We start from the raw sequence: 19243 nt of genomic DNA, 5'->3' as shown, positions 1-19243 counted from the left end.
GTTTCCTTCGCAATGCAGTTTCCTTCGCAATTTTCGTTATAGTATTGGTTAAGATGAACCTGCTTGCACTAACAGCAAGCGTTTCTGTTAGGTTTCAAACCGACTGTCATTGACAAGACCGGACATCCGTCTCAAGGCCTATCGTTTAGGCTTGTTGATGAGTGATACAACTTTTCTTGTAGAAACAGAGGACAGCTTGTTTGGTACACGAACAGTTCGGGAAACCTCATCGACTTTGAGGTCATGGGTACATCATAAAAAGGTTATTCCTCTCTGCCATTCTGTAACGTCTCCGTTTCCATCCATATTAATGTGTTTATCCCATACAATGAACTGGAACATGTTCAATTGCTTCACTGCCATGGCTTGCGTCAACACGACCTGTTGACTTCAGATCTACACCAGCTAGAGCCCTCCAGAGAGACCAGTTTCTCTTTTAAGCGTTGAATAACATTGTATCCGAAGAGAGTTTTATGTATAATAATTCATAGCTAAAACAAGTGCGGCAGAATGTACACAATTTCACCAATGGTCCACTAGGTTGGGTTATATAATAAATGCATGGTAAGGCACCGGAAACATTTTTCTGCATATGTACTACGACAGCAAAGACGACAATATTGTCCAAGACAGACCAGGCACAACCTGTACCACAGTCTTGTGATTTTTTTTCTCTCTGAAGTCATTTTTAAAGTGTATAGTACTCCCATTTACAAGGTTGAACAACTAGAGCATCCGCTTACAAATTCTTGTCAAGACCTATGGGATCATCTGGGAATGTCTGAAAGAACACGCTGTACACGCTGTAGGAACAAGTGCAGTATTGCCTCCAATTTTGAGATGGCACATGGATCACCTTCTTAACATTTAGTAATACAGAGCAACGTTTAATATGTAAGACACTGAAGTAGTACTACATTTACTGTTAAGGTAAGCCATGAATGAAAACTGAGCTCAGTTGTGTGACCTTACATTGAGATATAGCGGAATTTTCTCAGCCACTGACTTGCCATCATTGGCAGGACGAACGCAGACTTTCTAAAGGTTCGAGAACTGATGCGGCCTGGAAGTACGCTATACCCAGTTACTGAACAAACTAGAGCTCTGTGGATGATTGGGCATACAGCCATCACATTATTGACAACTAGATGCTACATCCTTCGAATACTTGTCCTATATTGAAGGAGAATATTCTCGAACTGCATTGGATGACAATTACATTACATCATTTGGCAACATACTGCATGTAATGATCAAGAATTCGCCGCTACTGCTCACCATCGCACCAGTGCCTAGGTAACCGACACACTGATAAAGAAAGCAACCGCAAAAAAGTGTCTTAAATTGTAACAGATATTTCATGTAATGATATGTCTGTTTCTAAAGAAATAGATGGCAAACAAACAAGAAAAACGCAACTAAGTATTCAAAAGAAAATAAAACCTCTGTGATACCTCGGTACACCTAATACAGCTAATGTCAGAAAGATTTCCCAATTGCGAAAAAATTTCAAAAACCTCTGCACTCGTGAAGCTCGATGCTCTGGTACTATATGCTACAGATGCAATACTTTACCTACTCAAAAAAACTGCTCCATTTTAATCTCAGGAAATTCAAGGATACTTATCTTCATCAATTTCATCAAACAAGAAGACTTTTCATCGTTTAGAAGATGAACCTTATGCGAGGGCAACTTTTTCTGCAATCTTCGACTGTTCGCGAAATTAAAACCTCCGTGAAAATCCGGTGAAGCTTTGCCGAAACGTGTTGGACTGTATCTCTAGTACACCCGTCTATCGCATCAGGTCGCAGTTTTCAATTCTGAGCCCACATTCGGCACGTAAAGAAGCCTAGAAAATAGTGTCTCCCACCAAGCGTGAATTCCTGCTGAGATGTGTCTCGCCTGATTTCATGCAGCCCTCATAGCATGAATGTCGTACATTTTCTTAAACTGTCGTGCATCTTCTTCTTCATGACAGCAGGCTGCCGTATTCTGGAGGCGCAATCAAGTGGTTCCAGCAGCATTTACGATGGGAAATGTCTGACAATCCATCATACAGCCAGGACTTGGCTTTCTCTGATTTTTATCTCTTCGCTCACACAAACCACTGGCTATGAAGACACCGTTTTGGCACAGACAACAAGCTGTAGACAACCGTAGAGAACATGCGGAAAGCACAGGTGGTTGCCTTCTATGACGAAGATATTGGAAAGTTGCTATCATACTACAACAAATGTCTAAGTTGGAGTGGTGGCTATGTAGAGGAGTAGCTGAAAGATATAACAAATGTTGCAGATAAAACAGTTTCATTTTAACAGTGGTTTCCATTTCGCGACCGAACGGAGGATGAAAAAAATTGCCCTCATATTACATTACTGGCCATTAAAATTGCTACACCACAAAGATGACGTGCTACAGTCGCGAAATTTAACCGACAGGAAGAAGATCCTGTGGTATGCAAATGATTAGCTTTTCAGACCATTCACACAAGGTTGGCGCCGGTGGCGACACCTACAACGTGCTGACATGGGGAAAGTTTCCAACCGATTTCTCATACACAAACAGCAGTTGACCGGCGTTGCCTGGTGAAACGTTATTGTGATGCCTCGAGTAAGGGGGAAAATGCGTACCATCACGTTTCCGACTTTGGTAAAGGTCGGATTGTAGCCTATCGCGATTGCGGTTCATCGTATCGCGACATTGCTGCTCGCATTGGTCGAGATCCAATGACAGCAGAATATGGACTCGGTGGGATCAGGAGGGTAATACGGAACGCAGTGCTGGATCCCAACGGCCTCGTATCACTAGCAGTCGAAGTGACAGGCATGTTATCTGCATGGCTGTAACGGGTCGTGCAGCCACGTCTCGATCCCTGAGTCAACAGATGGGGACGTTCGCAAGACAACAACCATTTGCACGAACAGTTCGGCGACATTTCCATCAGTATGGACTATCAGCTCGGAGACCATGGCTGCGGTTACCCTTGACGCTGCATCACAGACAGGAGCGCCTGCAATGGTGTACTCAACGACGAACTTGGGTGCACGAATGGCAAAACGTCATTTTTTCGGATGAATCCAGGTTCTGTTTACAGCATCATGATGGTCGCATCCGTGTATGGCGACATCGCGGTGAACGCACATTGGAAGCGTTTATTCGTCATCGCCATACTGGCGTATCGCCCGGCGTGATCGTATGGGGTGCCATTGGTTACAGGTATCGGTCACCTCTTGTTCGCATTGATGGCATTTTGAACAGTGGACGTTACATTTCTGATGTGTTACGACCCTTGGCTCTACCCTCTATTCGATCCCTGCGAAACCCTACATTTCAGCAGGATAATGCACGACCGCATGTTGCAGGTGCTGTACGGGCCTTCCTGGATACAGAAAATGTTCGACTGCTGCTCTGGCGAGCACATTCTCCAGATCTCTCACCAATTGAAAACTTCTGGTCAGTGGTGGCCGAGCAACCGGCTCGTCACAATACACTAGTCACTACTCTTGATGAACTGTGGTATCGTGTTGAAGCAGCATGGGCAGCTGTACCTGTACACGCCATCCAAGCTCTGTTTGACTCAATGCCCTGGCGTATCAAGGCCGTTATTACGGCCAGAGGTGGTTGTTCTGGTTACTGATTTCTCAGGATGTATGCACCCAAATTGCGTGAGAATGTAATCACATGTCATTTCTAGTATAATATATTTGTCCAATGAATACCCGTTTATTACCTGCATTTCTTCTTGGTGTAGCAATTTTAATGGCCAGTAGTGTATTTCACGCTAATAAACTACAGAAGGTAGCTTTTATTTCATTCTGTCTCTTTCCAAGCATTTATCCCGACGTGCGGGGTCTGCTGGTTAATCGTATGTGGCATGTTAGTTTGATGGGTGGCCGGATGCCCTTCCTGTTGCCAAAGGTAGCTTTTATTTCATTACAGGAAGGAAATTACTCGTCTGCTCGAATACAGTTACGGTCTTCTCCATGTCCAGCGAAAAACTTCATTATCTTTTCAACTATGAAGGAATAAATTTTATTTTATTCAGTCATAAGTGCATGCTTTTAGTTCATCATTTTCTGTTGAAGGAGTTCAATTACTCTATGAACCCAGAAGGGTGACAGATTTCCTGTTTCAGAATTTAGCCAGTATGGGCTCAAAACCTTCGCCTCACAAGATTTTATGTTATTATTTTAGAATAAAAAATAAATAAAAAAAGGGAAAAAAGTAAGAAGGGGGTTAGCGTCTCCGACCAATAGTCAAAACCTGTTGGATTACAATTTAGATCCAAGTCATAGTTTAAATTTTGAACAGCAGCCATCAGTAATCGCAACCGAAGTCTTCTTGCTTAGGGAGTCACACTCGTTCTGCAAATGGTCTTGTCAAAGAGGTTGTACGAGAGGACATATTCGGGATACAACCCTGCCTTTAGGAGGGAAACTGCCCCCAATAGGCAGAAGAGTCAGGTATGATCAAGGGCTTGAGGATGCAGAAGGCAATGGAAACCACTACGTTAAAAACACATAATCTGTATCCAGAGGAGATGTGGTCTGTAACTGAAAATGCATCATGATGATCTTAACTAGGGGTAGGTTCAGATTAGTCCCCTATTCAGACCCGGAGGAGGGGACTGCAAGGGGACAGGTAGCCACGAAAAGCATATTGAATAATCAGCAGTAGGGTAACATTCTACGATAGGAGTGTGGAATGGCAAAAGTTCCATTGTGGTAGGAAGGTTAGAAAATGTGAAACGCAAAATTTCAGTCCATGTGTTGTGGGTGTCAGTGAAGTGAAATTCAAAGAATATAAAGATTTCTAGTGAGACGACTATCAAGTAATATCATCAGCTGACGTCTCCCATAAGCAGATCTTCAATTTTTCCTCGTTAGTTATGAAACAGGAATAAGGAATAGAAAATAAAAACTCGACCCTAAATCAGGTGGATATAGGACACTACATGTCTTTATTACTGGTACTGAGTTTTTATAATTATCATTGCAAATCTATTGTCATATTTGTCGTCTAACAGTGTGCACCTGTCTAAATTGTAAGTACTTGGCTAAATAATTTAACAGCGAATAAGACAGGCCTTGAGCTTGCTAATGATGTTCTTCACGTCAGTAACTTCCCTGCGTAACATTCTGGCAGAAGGGCAACGTCTCACCCCTCAGTGCTGCACTTACACATTTGAGAAAGACGTCGAATATGATTGCTATATTGCAGTGGCAATAAATGTAGCATCGTAAAAATCACTATATTCATCTCAAATAATCTCAGCAAGATAATTACAGCTATAAATGAGAGATCGCTCTAAGCGCATTATATTTTTTGTTGTCATTACCTGTAAACGCAAAGCGGTTTCGACACGAAGACTGAGATGTCTCAGCTACCCAGATATCATTCATGAAAGTATCACCGTTTTCACATATGAGGTTTCCTTATCGGTACCTGGATGTGGGTATTTATACTTCTGACACACATACATGACGTGTTATATAGCCATATCCTTTCAAAGTTTTTTTCAGAGTACGTTTGATCTTTGATATCAAAGAGTCACCTCTTCTTTCTTCTAGAACTCCCCATCTCTGGACTCGTTTGGCAGCGTCCGTCGTTTCGTTTTACCTTTTACTAATCTCTTCATGATTCCACATCTGCTGTACTCCCTGTCATCGATAATGTGTCTTGCATTTTCCACTCTTCGCCATTGGCCGAAGCTTTTGTGGTTTATACTACCCCCATCGCCTGTTCCTATTGCTGAAAAGTATAGCACATGAAATATTTTTGCACGGTACTAGAAATAAATTTAACAGATTCGTATTTCGTTGAAAGTATCTGGTTTTTCTCATACCGCTCTACACCAGAATAGAAATTTTTCGTACGTTTTCAGAGAGATCTAGCAAGTGCACTTAGAAGTAGTACGTAAATCAACTCCTCTCACATAATATTCATTTTTTTTGCTGTAGAAAGCATAGCATCTCCTTCATTGCGTTAGTTTGCATGCTCCGTAGATGATAACTACGATCTCTCGCTATGATGAAGAACGAGTCAGTTTTACAGTTACAGTACACCTCCTCAGTTAAAAATATGCCAGCACTGTGACTGTTGTAAGTAGGCTGTTTAGGTTTTTATGTTGGTAACGTCACGTAGCGCTCTGTGTGAAAATCACTGGCTGTGCTGTGTGCAGTCTGTGGTTGGTTGGCACTGTTGGAATATTCGCTATTGTAGGGCAGTTGGATGTGAACAGCGCGTAGCGTTGTGCAGTTGGAGGTGAGCTGCCAGCAGTGGTGGATGTGGGGAGAGAGAAGGCAGAATTTTGAGAGCGGATGTGTGTCCATCAGAAAGAGTAAATTTGTAAGACTGGATGTCATGAACTGATATATATATATATATATATATATATATATATATATATATATATATATATATATATATATGACTTTTGCACACTATTAAGGTAAATACATTGTTTGTTCTCTATCAAAATATGTCATTTGCTAACTATTCCTATCAGTAGTTAGTGCCTTCACTAGTTAGAATCTTTTATTTAGCTGGCAGTATTGGCGCTTGCTGTATTGCAGTAGTTCGAGTAACGAAGATTTTTGTGAGGTAAGTGATTCATGAAAGGTATAGGTTATTGGTAGTCAGGGTCATTCTTTTGTTGGGATTATTGAAAGTCAGATTGCGTTGCGCTAAAAATATTGTGTGTCAGTTTTGTGTTGATCAGTATAAGTAAAAAGAGTAATGTCTGAGTACGTTCAGTTCTGCTCAACTGTTTGAAAACCAAATAACGTAAGGGGTTTATCAGCACAGTAATTCACTAATTTTTCTAAGGGGATGTTTCACTGTTTACATTATTCGCTTTATAGCTATATTTTTTATGTGCAGTGATTTAACATTTTAGAGATTGACACTATATACATTGTACTACGAAAGACCCATCCCATAAGCAAATACGATGATACACTTCGCGTGTACTGTCCTAGTAGCAGCGAACACACGTATAAGTTTGCGAAACGTGTCACCTGCAACTGATATTCCATTATCACTTACATTTTCTATGCAGTATAAGCATTTTTACGCCCTCTTGCAGGCAATATAAAATGTGTTACTATCGCACACAATTTAATTGTGTATGTAGACATATACCTGCTGATTCATGCTTCCTGGTCTAGTTTCCTGTCACCATTTTTATATGTGCTTCTTTCGGGTTAGGAAGTGTTGCTATGGAAAGGATGTCCAACCACCCCCTATCACTAACATTGCCAAATCCATATTAACATGCCAAGCCTGTGAAGATACGGGATAAGGCTTTCATTTATATATTACACTTCAAGTTGTTAATTATACCTTATATTTGAAATATGCTTTATTCTAGTGCCTATACTCTTCGAGAAAAGCAACGGAAGTGCTCTTTCGTACGGCAAACATATCTTGATGGAAATTGGATTACGCGTCCCTGGCATGATACCGTAGTAATGAAGACTGAATAAATCTCAGAAAATATTTTACCGCGTTGTCAACTGAATTACCGGGTTCTTTGATCGGTAGCAGTCGCTTATTGAAACATACGTTCAACAGCAGCTTACCGAGGTACAAGATGAAAGTTTATCAAACTTGCAGAGCAAAACCAAAAGAAAATCCTTTGCGTATTGTTGCCACCAAGAAAAATCAATATGAAATTTGAAGAAAGGAAGACAAATCTGAGAAAAAAATCGCACTTCTTGCAACACATAACATATTCATTACGCTACAGTGTACCGGTAGCGATAGTTTAGAACTTGCAGTTATCTAAAAAGACCGCTTAGAGCGAATGTTACTGCGGTATAAAGCGCACTTACGCTATCCGCAGCTCTCGCGTTGCTTACTTCGTAGTTAGTTGACATCCATCATAGCCAATCGGGGGACAGTATACGGTAACCAATGAGAATTGCTTGTTTCGGCGGAAGATACGAACTGATTAACTTTGTTTTAGGTAGGGAGAGGGCTAGAATAACTTTACTGGCATGGTTATTATGAATTTTAAGCTTTGTTACGGATTTCCGTAATTATTTCGTAATGAAAAAAAAAAGGATATGCTGACTGACCTGTAGCAAATCGCGATGCCTAGGTTACACAGGAGTGTGACAATTTGCCTATGAGTTGGCGAAGCCAACGAATCACAACCTGAAAATACTATTGCCTAAACAGACTGATACGTAGCGTAGCTCGATAGCCATATATCTTAATCGCCGATTTCGCCAAAACTTCGGGCGATATAGTTATATCTCAATCCTATAGAACAAAATATCAGCCAAAATTAGTTCGGAACCACAGGAAACTACCAACAAGCATTCTGATAGGCAATTGATATCTGACTCGCGATTTTTCGTGTTTAGTTCTCATCGTCCATCACGATAGTTATTACGAAAATTGATAACTGACTCACGACTTGCCGTGTTTAGTTCCCATCGTCCATCACGACAGCTATTACCAAAATTGGCACACAACACAAGAGCCAGACACACCGTAAGTGCACTTTTACCCTCGCTGACGCACTCACGGGACGACACTCGCGCAGCAGCTGCTGGACCAGACGCAGCGGCTCACCTGCGCACAGCGCTGCAGAGCCTCCCTGGAGCAGCTCTCTCTCGCTCTCGCTCGGCTGTGTGATGCCGCCAGCGGGGTGTTCGGCGACCGACTGAGGCGCCGGCTCTCGGCTGCAAGAGGCGAGCCCAACCGCGTAGCGGTATCCGGGTTAACCGGCCGGCCCCGCCGCCACTGCAGCGCCGTCGCCAGCGACGCCGCCGCTGTTGCCTCACCCGACCGCCGCTCCCCGAGGAAGGCGTCACACTCCAAGATCAAGATCAATGTCGCACGCCGATCGTTTCTTCACGGCCGTGCCATTCATTCTGTTAGCGTCACTCGCCGCAGGCCGAGGTCCTGCTTCCACAGCGCAAAGGGGCAAACCGTAGCCTAAAATCCTCACACAGGAAGTGTTTCTCATCGACAGGCACGCCAAGCGTGATTTCTGCCGTGATTGGTACACTTTCAATAACAAGTACGAGGCCGTTTGAAAGGTAATGCCTAAAAAATTTTAGGTGAAAACGCTTAAAGCCTTTTACGAGGAAAATTTAATTGGTAATGCAGCATTTTTATCTGAAAGCAGTTTGGTTTTATTCAGGATTCCAATAAACTATAATTCCCCACTCTTCTTACCACAACAGTCTACTTTCGAACACAATTTCCTTTCAATGTAACGGCCTTACGTCGCCTGACTGGGAGGGTCTGAGGCCCACATTGTACGCTCTACTGGTCGACGTCGGAGCGAATGTCTTGCTGCATTAATAACTTCCGCATCACCCATCTACTGCTTCCCGCGGAGTGCATCCATCGTTGCGCCAAACAGACAGAAGTCGGAAGGTGTGAGATCCGAGGTGTAGGGTGGATGAGGAAGAACAGTTCAATGAAGCTTTATCAGCTCCTCTCGGGTGTGCACACTTGCGTGAGGCCTTGTGTTGTCACGGAGAAGGAGAAATTTCTTTGCACATTTATGGCGACGAACACGGTGAAGTCGTTTTCCAATTTCCTTAGGGTTGATCATTGCACCATGAGGGAGGACATCAAGCACAATAACCCCTCCAGAGTCCCACAAGGCCGTCGTCATGACTCTACCAGCTGAGGATGTAACTTCGAAGTATTTCTTCGGGGGAGAGGTAGTGTGGCGCCACTGCATGGATTGCCGTTTTCTTTACGGTTCGGAATAATGGACCCGTGTTTCATCGCCTTTGACGATGTTCGACAAAACAATCACGGTCAGCCTTGTAACGCGCAAACAGTCCCGCACAGTTGGTCCTTCGCTGCTCTTTATGGCCTTCTCTTGGCAGTAAGCACACCACAGGTCACACACCTTTGAGTACCCCAACTGGCGGGCGAGTGCGTCACCACCACCAGTAGAGACATGCAGTTGTGCAGTGAGGTGTCTGCTTGTGATCCGTCGATCACGTCGAATTAGAGTGTCCGCACGTTCCAACATTGCAGGAGTCACAGCTGCGTGCGTCAGGCCGACACGATGCAGATCGGGCAGGTTTGCGCAACCGTGCTGCGATGATGAGAGGCACCGCCCACAATGACACACAGTACTTTTGTTCACTGCCAGGCCTCCGAAGACGTTCTGAAAGCGCCTATAAATATCAGCCATGCTCGGGTTTTCCGCCAAAATTAAACTAAATGACAGCTCTCAGCCCGAAACGCACCTCCCTTACATACTCCATTTTGCAGACTACGTATATTGCCGCCGTCTATCGGAACTTCAAGAAACCATAAGGACTGAAGCGGGAAGATTGCACGATTCCCCACAACAACCAACAGTGATCGAGAAAAAGGTGTGTTCACTACCTATTGAACGCCCCTGGTAAATAAAAGAAACGTTATTAACATTCAACATTTTTACTGTTCATACTTACATATTTACTTCTCAACATAGTCGCGCTGGCGACGAACATATTTCTCTCAGTGAGAGATCATTTTGTTGATACCTTCACTGCAGAATGTCTGACTTTGTTGACGCATCTAAAACCCCACCTCTGCATACACCGCTTCATCACTTTCAAAAGGTGAAGTCCTCGAAGGTGTTCCTCAAGTTTGGAAACAAATGAAAACCTGATGGTGTGAAATCGGGACTGTATCGAGGATGATCGATTGCAGAGAACCTAAGGCGTCGGATGGCTACAGATGTCGCTGCCCTCGTATGTGGTCTGATACTGTCATGCTGAAGGAGACGGTGCTCCATGTGTGGACGAGCTCTTCGAACTGGTAACTCGATTACAGCGTGCTATTTTTAACGCATCGACATAGTTACGTTACACGCCATTATGTTACAGGGATTCTTGCGGCAAATGGCTTCAGATAAGTTGACATGAAGAATAAATATGTGAAATGTTAATAAAGAATGTTGGATTTAAAGAGCTTTAAGAGATTTCAATAAAAAACTCGGAGGCATTATTTTCCAGCGAACCCTCGTATAGCACGCGTGGGCAACATGCTCCTCCCCGTGATTTGCCCTACAGCAGCAGTTGCCTGCTGTATCTGGAGCTCGAATCAAACAGTTTGTTTGCGAAAACTGACGTGTCTAAAATTGCTACGCTAGCTAATTTAAAACGCACTTTTGCTGCCTTCTCCTTATACTAATCTTGTTGTTCTCTCTGTAATATACGTAAGTCAAAAGTTCCATATTTATGAACACGACATAACGCGAAATGATAAGTTCTAGCTCCAGCCAGTAATGACGCCAGCGTTTAAGACTTTCAATGAAAGTAGTCTGACACTGGTTTTCGATAGTCTTCCGCATAAGATAAAAAATTTTGCCCCATTTTCACTTTCTACTGACTCGCTAATGACATTCTTCATCTACATCTACATCTACATGGATACTCAGCAAATCACATTTAAGTGCCTGGCAGAGGGTTCATCGAACCACCTTCACAATTCTCTACTATTCCAATCTCGTATAGCGCGCGGAAAGAATGAACACCTATATCTTTCCGTACGAGCTATGATTTCCCTTATTTTATCGTGGTGGTCGTTGCTCCCTATGTACGTCGGTGTCAACAAAATGTTTTCGCATTCGGAGGAGAAAGTTGGTGATTGGAATTTCGTGAGAAGCTCCCATCGCAACGAAAAACGCCTTTCTTTTAATGCTTTCCAGCCCAAATCCTGTATCATTTCTGTGACACTCTCTCCCATATTTCACGATAACACAAAACGTGCTGCCCTTCTTTGAACTTTTTCGATGTACACCGTCAGTCCTATCTGGTAAGGATCCCACACCGCGCAGCAGTTTTCTAAAACAGGACGGACAAGCGTAGTGTAGGCAGTCTGCTTAGCAGGTCTATTACATTTTCTAAGTGTCCTTCAAATAAAACGCAGTCTTTGGTTAGCCTTCCCCACAACATTTTCTATGTGTTTCTTCCAATTTAAGTTGTTTTAATTGTAATATCTAGGTATTTAGTTGAATTTACGGCTTTTAGATTACATTGATTTATCGTATAACCGAAGTTTACGAGTTCTTTTTAGCACTCATGTGGATGACCTCACATTTTTCGTTATTTAGTGTCAACTGCCTCTTTTCGCACCATTAAGATATCTTTTCTAAATCGCTTTGAAGTTTTCGTTTATCTTCTGATGACTTTATTAATATATAAACGACAGAGTCATCTGCAAACAACCTAAGACGGCTGCTCAGATTGTCTCCCAAATCGTTTACATAGATAAGGGACAGCAAAGGGCCTATAACAGTACCTTGGGGAACGCCTGAAATCACTTCCGTTTTACTCTATGACTTTCCGTCAATTACTACGAACTGTGACCTCTTCGACAGGAAATCACAAATCCAGTTACATAACTGAGACGATATTCCAAAAGGCACGCAATTTCACTACATGCCGCTTGTGCGGTACAGTGTCAGAAGCCTACCGGAAATCCATAAATACGGAATCGATCTGAAATCCCTTGTCAATAGCACTCAGCACTTCATGTGAATAAAGAGCTAGATGTGTTTCATAGGAACGATGTTTTCTAAACCCATGTTGACTGTTTGTCAATTGACAGTTTTCTTCGAGGTTATTCATAATGTTAGAACACAATATATGTTCCAAAATCCTGCTGCATATCGACGTTAACGATATGGGCCTGTAATTTAGTGGATTACTCCTACTATCGTTCTTGAATATTGGTGTGACCTGTGCAACTTTCCAGTCATTGGGTACGGATCTTTCCTCGAGCAAACGCTTGTATATGATTGTTAAGTATAGAGCCAATGCATCATCATAGTCCGAAAGGAACCTAATTGGTATACAGTCTGGACCAGAAGACTTGCTTTTATGAAGCGATTTAAGTTGCTTCGCTACTCCGAGGATATTTACTTCTACGTTACTCATGTTGGCACCTGTTCTCGATTCGAATTCTGGAATATTTACTTCGACTTCTTTTGTGAAGGCATTTCGGAAGGCTGTGTTTAGTAACTCTGCTTTTGCAGCACTGTCTTCGATGGTATCTCCATTGTTATCGTGCAGAGAAGGCAGTGATTCTCTCTTGCCGCTAACATACTTTACACACGACCAGAATCTCTTTGGATTTTCTACCAGGTTTCGAGACAATGTTTCGTTGTGGAAACTGTTATAAGCATCTCGCATTGATTTTTTTTTTAATTTCATTAAATGACGTAACATCTGAGGTCATCAGTCCCCTAGACTTAGAACTACTTAAAACTAACTAACCTAAGAACAACTAACTAACCTAAGAACATCACAGAAATCCATGCCCGAGGCATGATTCGAACCTGCGACCGTAGCAGCAGCGCGGTTTCGGACTGAAGCGCCTAGAACCGCTCGGCCACACCGACCGGCCGTCTGGCATTGAAGTCCGCGCTAAATTTCGAGCTTCTGTAAAAGATAATCAATCTTGGGGATTTTGCGTCTGTTTAAATTTAGGGTGTTTCTTTCATTGTATCTGGCTGGCTCTCAGCACTATGGGACTTAACATCTTAGGTCATCAGTCCCCTAGAACTTAGAACTACTTAAACCTAACTAACCTAAGGACATCACACACATCCATGCCCGAGGCAGGATTCGAACCTGCGACCGTAGCAGTCCCCCGGTTCCGGACTGCAGCGCCTAGAACCGCACGGCCTCCACGGCCGGCTCTTTCATTGTATCTGGAACAGTGTTCTAACCCGTTTTGTGTACCAAGGAGGATCAGCTCCGTCGTTTGTCAATTTATTTGGTATAAATCTCTCAATTGCTGCCGATACTATATCTTTGAATTCAAGCCACATCTGGTCTACACTTATATTATTAATTTGGAATGAGTGGAGATTGTCTCTCAGGAAGGCGTAAAGTGAATTTTTATCTGCTGTTTTGAATAGTTATATTTTTCGCTTATTTGGAGGATTTGGGATTACACTATTCGATCACGCTCATAATGTTTATGTCAGAAGATATGTGTAAGTAGGCTGTTTAGGTTTTCTTATTGGTAACGCCACGTAGCGCTCTGTATGAAAATCACTGGCTGTGCTGTGTGCAGTCTGTGGCTAGTTTGCATTGTTGTCTGCCATTGTAGTGTTGGGCAGCTGGATGTTAACAGCGCGTAGCGTTGCGCAGTTGGAGGTGAGCCGTCAGCAGTGGTGGATGTGGGGAGAGATATGGCGGAGTTTGGAAATTTGTAAGACTGGATGTCATGAACTGCTATGTATATTATGATTTTTCAACAGTATTAGGTAAATACATTGTTTGTTCTCTATTAAAATCTTTCATTTGCTAACTATGCCTATCAGTAGTTAGTGCCTTCCGTAGTTGGAATCTTTTATTTAGCTGGCAGTAGTGGCGCTCGCTGTATTGCAGTAGCTTGAGTAACGAAGATTTTTGTGGGGTAAGTGATTTGTGAAAGGTATAGGTTAATGTTAGTCAGGGCAATTCTTGTGTAGGGATTTCTGAAAGTCAGATTGCGTTGCGCTAAAAAAGTATTGTGTGTCAGTTTAAGCACTGTCATGTATATTTGTTCAAAGGGGACGTTTCATATGTACAGAATCTGGTAATAATACTTTCATGTGGTTCAATGTCTGGTGCACAGACTTGCTGAGTATCTCACTTGGACAGCACTTTGGCAACTTGCAGTGTCCCTGACTTAGTTATCGAACCAGGTAAATGGGTTCTACAGTTTAACAGGGAGTCCGAGCTGTGTATCGTTTTTGATGAAATTCCTCTTCATTGTGAAGTAAATGCTAGGTTAAATACTAGGCAGACAAATAGGTGATTCGACTGGAATTCGATCACGTAACTTTTCTGTGCAAGCAAGCGCTTTACCGCTGTACAACTCAGCCCAACATATACTGTGATCAAAGTTCGCTGCTGTGTATAGTTGTGGTCGCTGTTTACTGCTTTCCTGTCAGATACCGCCGCCTCTGTAGCTGACCGGCTCGTATCTCCCATCACTGCCTCGAGATGTTACTCTAGACACCAATCAGTTATGGAGTAGTATCAATACATAGATTACATATCCATAAGTGATAAGCGGTAATAAATTATATACACAAACCTTTCTCGTGAGTCATTGTATCTGTCAGTAAAAACCGTCTCAAAAACTCTACATTACTTCCTTACATTAGCCTGTACATGCAGATACACAGTACATACCCCGATCGCGCTTTATTTCTACAATTATTGAAATGCTTATCCATCATTTTACATTGCGTGATCTTCAACCCTGAGTAATTTTATGGAAAATTCGTTTGGGTCACCAAGTTTATGGCCATAGCGTATTATTCCACTTAAATTAGGTCACCCAATTGAATCCCTGAAAATATACGGTTATTAATCTGTCCCCTGAGAATCCAACTACGGTTATATAAGAAAGGAACGTGAAACGACGTATTGTACGCAGTTTGGTGAGTGTGCCTCAATCCTACTGTATACATCAGAAACAGCTTGCACTGAATTATGCACCATTGTAACTGAGACGTTCTTCGCGTCTCACAAACTATAACAGCTGATGTTTGCTCGTATGTTATTTAAGTGATCAATTACTAATACTATACCGCTGTCGTAAAAGGCAACGGGCGGTCTGTTATTGTAACTGCTTTACCATGTAACTATATGACAGCATCACTCAACACCAATCAGTTCATAAGCTAGTTCGTCGCTGCACCTGGTATGGTATAGAATGCACGTACTTCTCGTTCTTGTAAGCACACTCATCACAGCGACGTGCTGTGCGTCGTCAACTGTGATGAAACTTCGCTGAGTGGCAGAGTCTAGGTCACTGGTTCGATTAACAAAATGGTTCAAATGGCTCTGAGCACTATGGGACTCAACTGCTGAGGTCATTAGTCCCCTAGAACTTAGAACTAGTTAAACCTAACTAACCTAAGGACATCACAAACATCCATGCCCGAGGCAGGATTCGAACCTGCGACCGTAGCGGTCTTGCGGTTCCAGACTGCAGCGCCTTGAACCGCACGGCCACTTCGGCCGGCGGTTCGATTAACACCTCCAGTATTTCTTTAACATTCAGATATTATGATTCCTGGAAGGTTCTGGGACTTTTTATGGAATATTGTAATTTTCTGTATAATTCAATGTTTGTATTAACAGGAGCACTGGTTGCCAATGTAGGCGTTTCAACTTCATGTGTGTATCGTGTGTGCTGAGAAACATGCTTCCTCAATTGTTGGATCTAGTTGACAGGCCGGCTCTTGTAAACAGTACTTGATATTGGATTCTACTTGAGAAGGTTCAATAACACAGGGAACCTTTTAAATAAAAGAAACGTAACTAAAGGTCAGATGGTTGAATTACAGCCAACATATTTATTATGTAGTCGATTTAACAGGTAGCTGGCAAATTTTGCAGTCATCACAAACCAACTCAGGTCACAATTTCGCTGTTTGAGTCTGATACAAAAACATCACGCAACGACCGCGAATGCGACCTTAGATTTTCGAGCACTGACAGTATCGTGTCTCCAGGAGACATTGCTAAAATAGCACTGTCCTTGCGGGAGTAGACGTTTGCGTGTTTTGTTACGCTAAGAGCTATGCTGGTGGTAGCATAGCTAACGCCAAGCCTGACAGATGTTAGTCGATGAACTGGACAAAGAGCGTCCTACAAAGCCCTATCCTCTCACTCACTGTCTGTCATCTTTTCAGTTTTTAAGAAAAGGTAAGATGAACCTCGACAGCTGTAGAGAAAGCAATTCATTTAGGGGAATGTTATCACAAAAGATACAAAACTCTCGTGTTCCAGGTTGGGATTGGTGGTGGGTTACCACTACTTCACACAAAACGTGTCAGCGTTAAACAGACTATAAGGAAGTCTCGGGATTTGCTAATACAAAATGGCTGATGAGCGTGAGAGCGACGTATATTATTTGAAAGATGAAATATTCGTAGTTTATGTGAAACAAAATCAGTCTAGTCAAGGAGATCCAAAGATATAGGATGGATTTAGTTGCTTTGCAGGAAGTTCTTTGGGAGGGCACTGGAACCTTTGGTTTCGCAAAGTATACGATCTTTGTGGAAGCTGTGAGGCAGGACGCAAACTCAGTATCGTATTTTGTGTCATTAATGCTCTACTTGCTAAAGTGCCTGATTTGTTGTCAGTGACCCCAAGAATAGCAGTATTTACAAAAGACTGTATCAAAATGTCATTTGTGAACTGCCATGCATCCAGAGAAGAGAGCACATTCCATATACAAGATGAATTATATGAGGAATTGGAGGTAGCCGTGGATGCCATCTCCAGTAACAGTTGTGAAGTCTAACGGTGATATGAATGCTAAAGTGAGAAGGGAAGGCGTATTCCATCTAACATCCGAAAGAAACAGTTCACCTGAACGCAGCAACGTGTATGGCATCAGGCTCATAAGTTTCATAACATCGAATAGGACGTTCATCAACAGCGTAAATTTGCAACGGAAGGGTACACATAAAGGAACCTGGGTGTCGCCAGATAGTAAAACGGTTACTCACATAGATCACATTGCAACTGACATCGAAGCAAAGGAGTGAGTAATGGCTGTAAAGACAGCACGGCGTCCGGATTTCGAGAGCCATCACTTCCTAGTGGAAAGCTGGCTGCAAGTACAACCCGCAGCCAGAGTCTTTTTTTTTTCTTTTTTTTTCTTTATTTGACCGTTGAGTGTGTACTCAATTTAGCCATCGGCAACACATAGTGACAATGTACACGTAATTGAATAAACAAATACAGAAATGCATATTTACAAGAATAAAAACTTAACTGTTACAGTTTTGTACATAATGTTTTAAAATTTGAATTGAATTGTAAAATAATTAAAAGTGTCTTGGCTTACAATTCACACCACTTCTGAAATATCTTCATCAGCAAGACATATTTATAATTTATGTACACCATTAAAACCTACAGATTGTAACCAGTACTCTTGATGAAGTTAACTATCACTTTATATAGACGAACGTCTTTAGTACACAAAAGAGAAGAAGCTGATTGAGGAAGATGGTAGCCCATACTCAGCAATGTCTTCAGAAAGACCAACCGTTCACGGTCAAATTTGGGGCACATAAATAACATGTGGTTGACATCAGCTTCCGACTCAGGATCACACTCACATGCTGGTGACTGTAAACGTTGATCCGATGTAGATGTTGTGGGAAAGAGGCATGATTGAAGTGGAGTCTTATGATGGTAAAAATCGTGGATCGGTCCGCAGCCAGTTAGAAACATCTTCTTAAGAAAGTAGTACGCTACCAAGTCGATGCCTTCAAAGATACTAAAAAGAGAGAGGAATTTCAGCTCCATCTCAAGAAGGCTTTTAAATTCTGCGGGAAGAGTATTCACAAAACAGCACAGAAGAAGTGTAGAAAGAACTCAAGGATGCAGTAAATGAGGTTGCAAATGTAGTTATCAAGAAACGGATCAGGGGCATCAAGATGTGATTTGAGGAAGGCTGCACTACGGCATTAGCCAAGAGGAGAGAAGAGAAGACAAGGCGAGCTGGCTACAAGGTGCAGAGTTTCCAGAGTTTGCAGAGTTTGCACAAGAGAAAGCGAAGTTAGAAGAAGTGCAGAGAACTACCCAAGCAACCCAAAGGAGAGCAAAGAGAACGTACATAAAAGGAGTAATACAGGATGTTCAAGGTTTCCTGTGGGGAAGAAGCGCAAAAAAGGTACCGTAAGGTTAACTTATTTAAGAACAGACACCAGAGCCGCCAAAAATTCGCCATGGACAATAACGGAACCATTCTCACCAATGAGTGCAACACTGCTGAGAGGAGGAAACAATACTACAGGAAGCTCCTTAACTATGATAAACATAAAGATCTTTTAGAATTTCAACCTCCTGACGTGTAGATTTAGATTATCCACCACCTACACTGAAGGAAATAAAATATCAGATAAAGAAGCTGAAGAAGAACGCAAGTACAGGAGAAGATGGAGTCATTCAAACTGGAAGAGGGAGACCCCACAAGAAAATTCACCAACTAATACAGAGGGTTGGATTTTGGAGGAGATCCCAGTAGGTTGGAAGACAGCGGTCATCCGCCTCATACAAATAAGACAAAATGGACTGCTCCAACTACAGAGGAATCGCCCTCCTGAACGTCTGCTATAACTTGTCCACCTGTATAGAAAGCAGTTTGCTGGAGAAGTGAATGGTGAATATGGGGGGTTTCAGAAAGGGCCGTTCTTCTGTTGACAACATCTCTGTGCTACATCAGCTCATCGAGAAGATGTGG

Source organism: Schistocerca nitens, chromosome 4 (assembly GCF_023898315.1).
Source record: "Schistocerca nitens isolate TAMUIC-IGC-003100 chromosome 4, iqSchNite1.1, whole genome shotgun sequence".
Lineage (NCBI taxonomy): Eukaryota > Metazoa > Arthropoda > Insecta > Orthoptera > Acrididae > Schistocerca > Schistocerca nitens.
Note: the sequence above shows the minus strand (reverse complement) of the source record.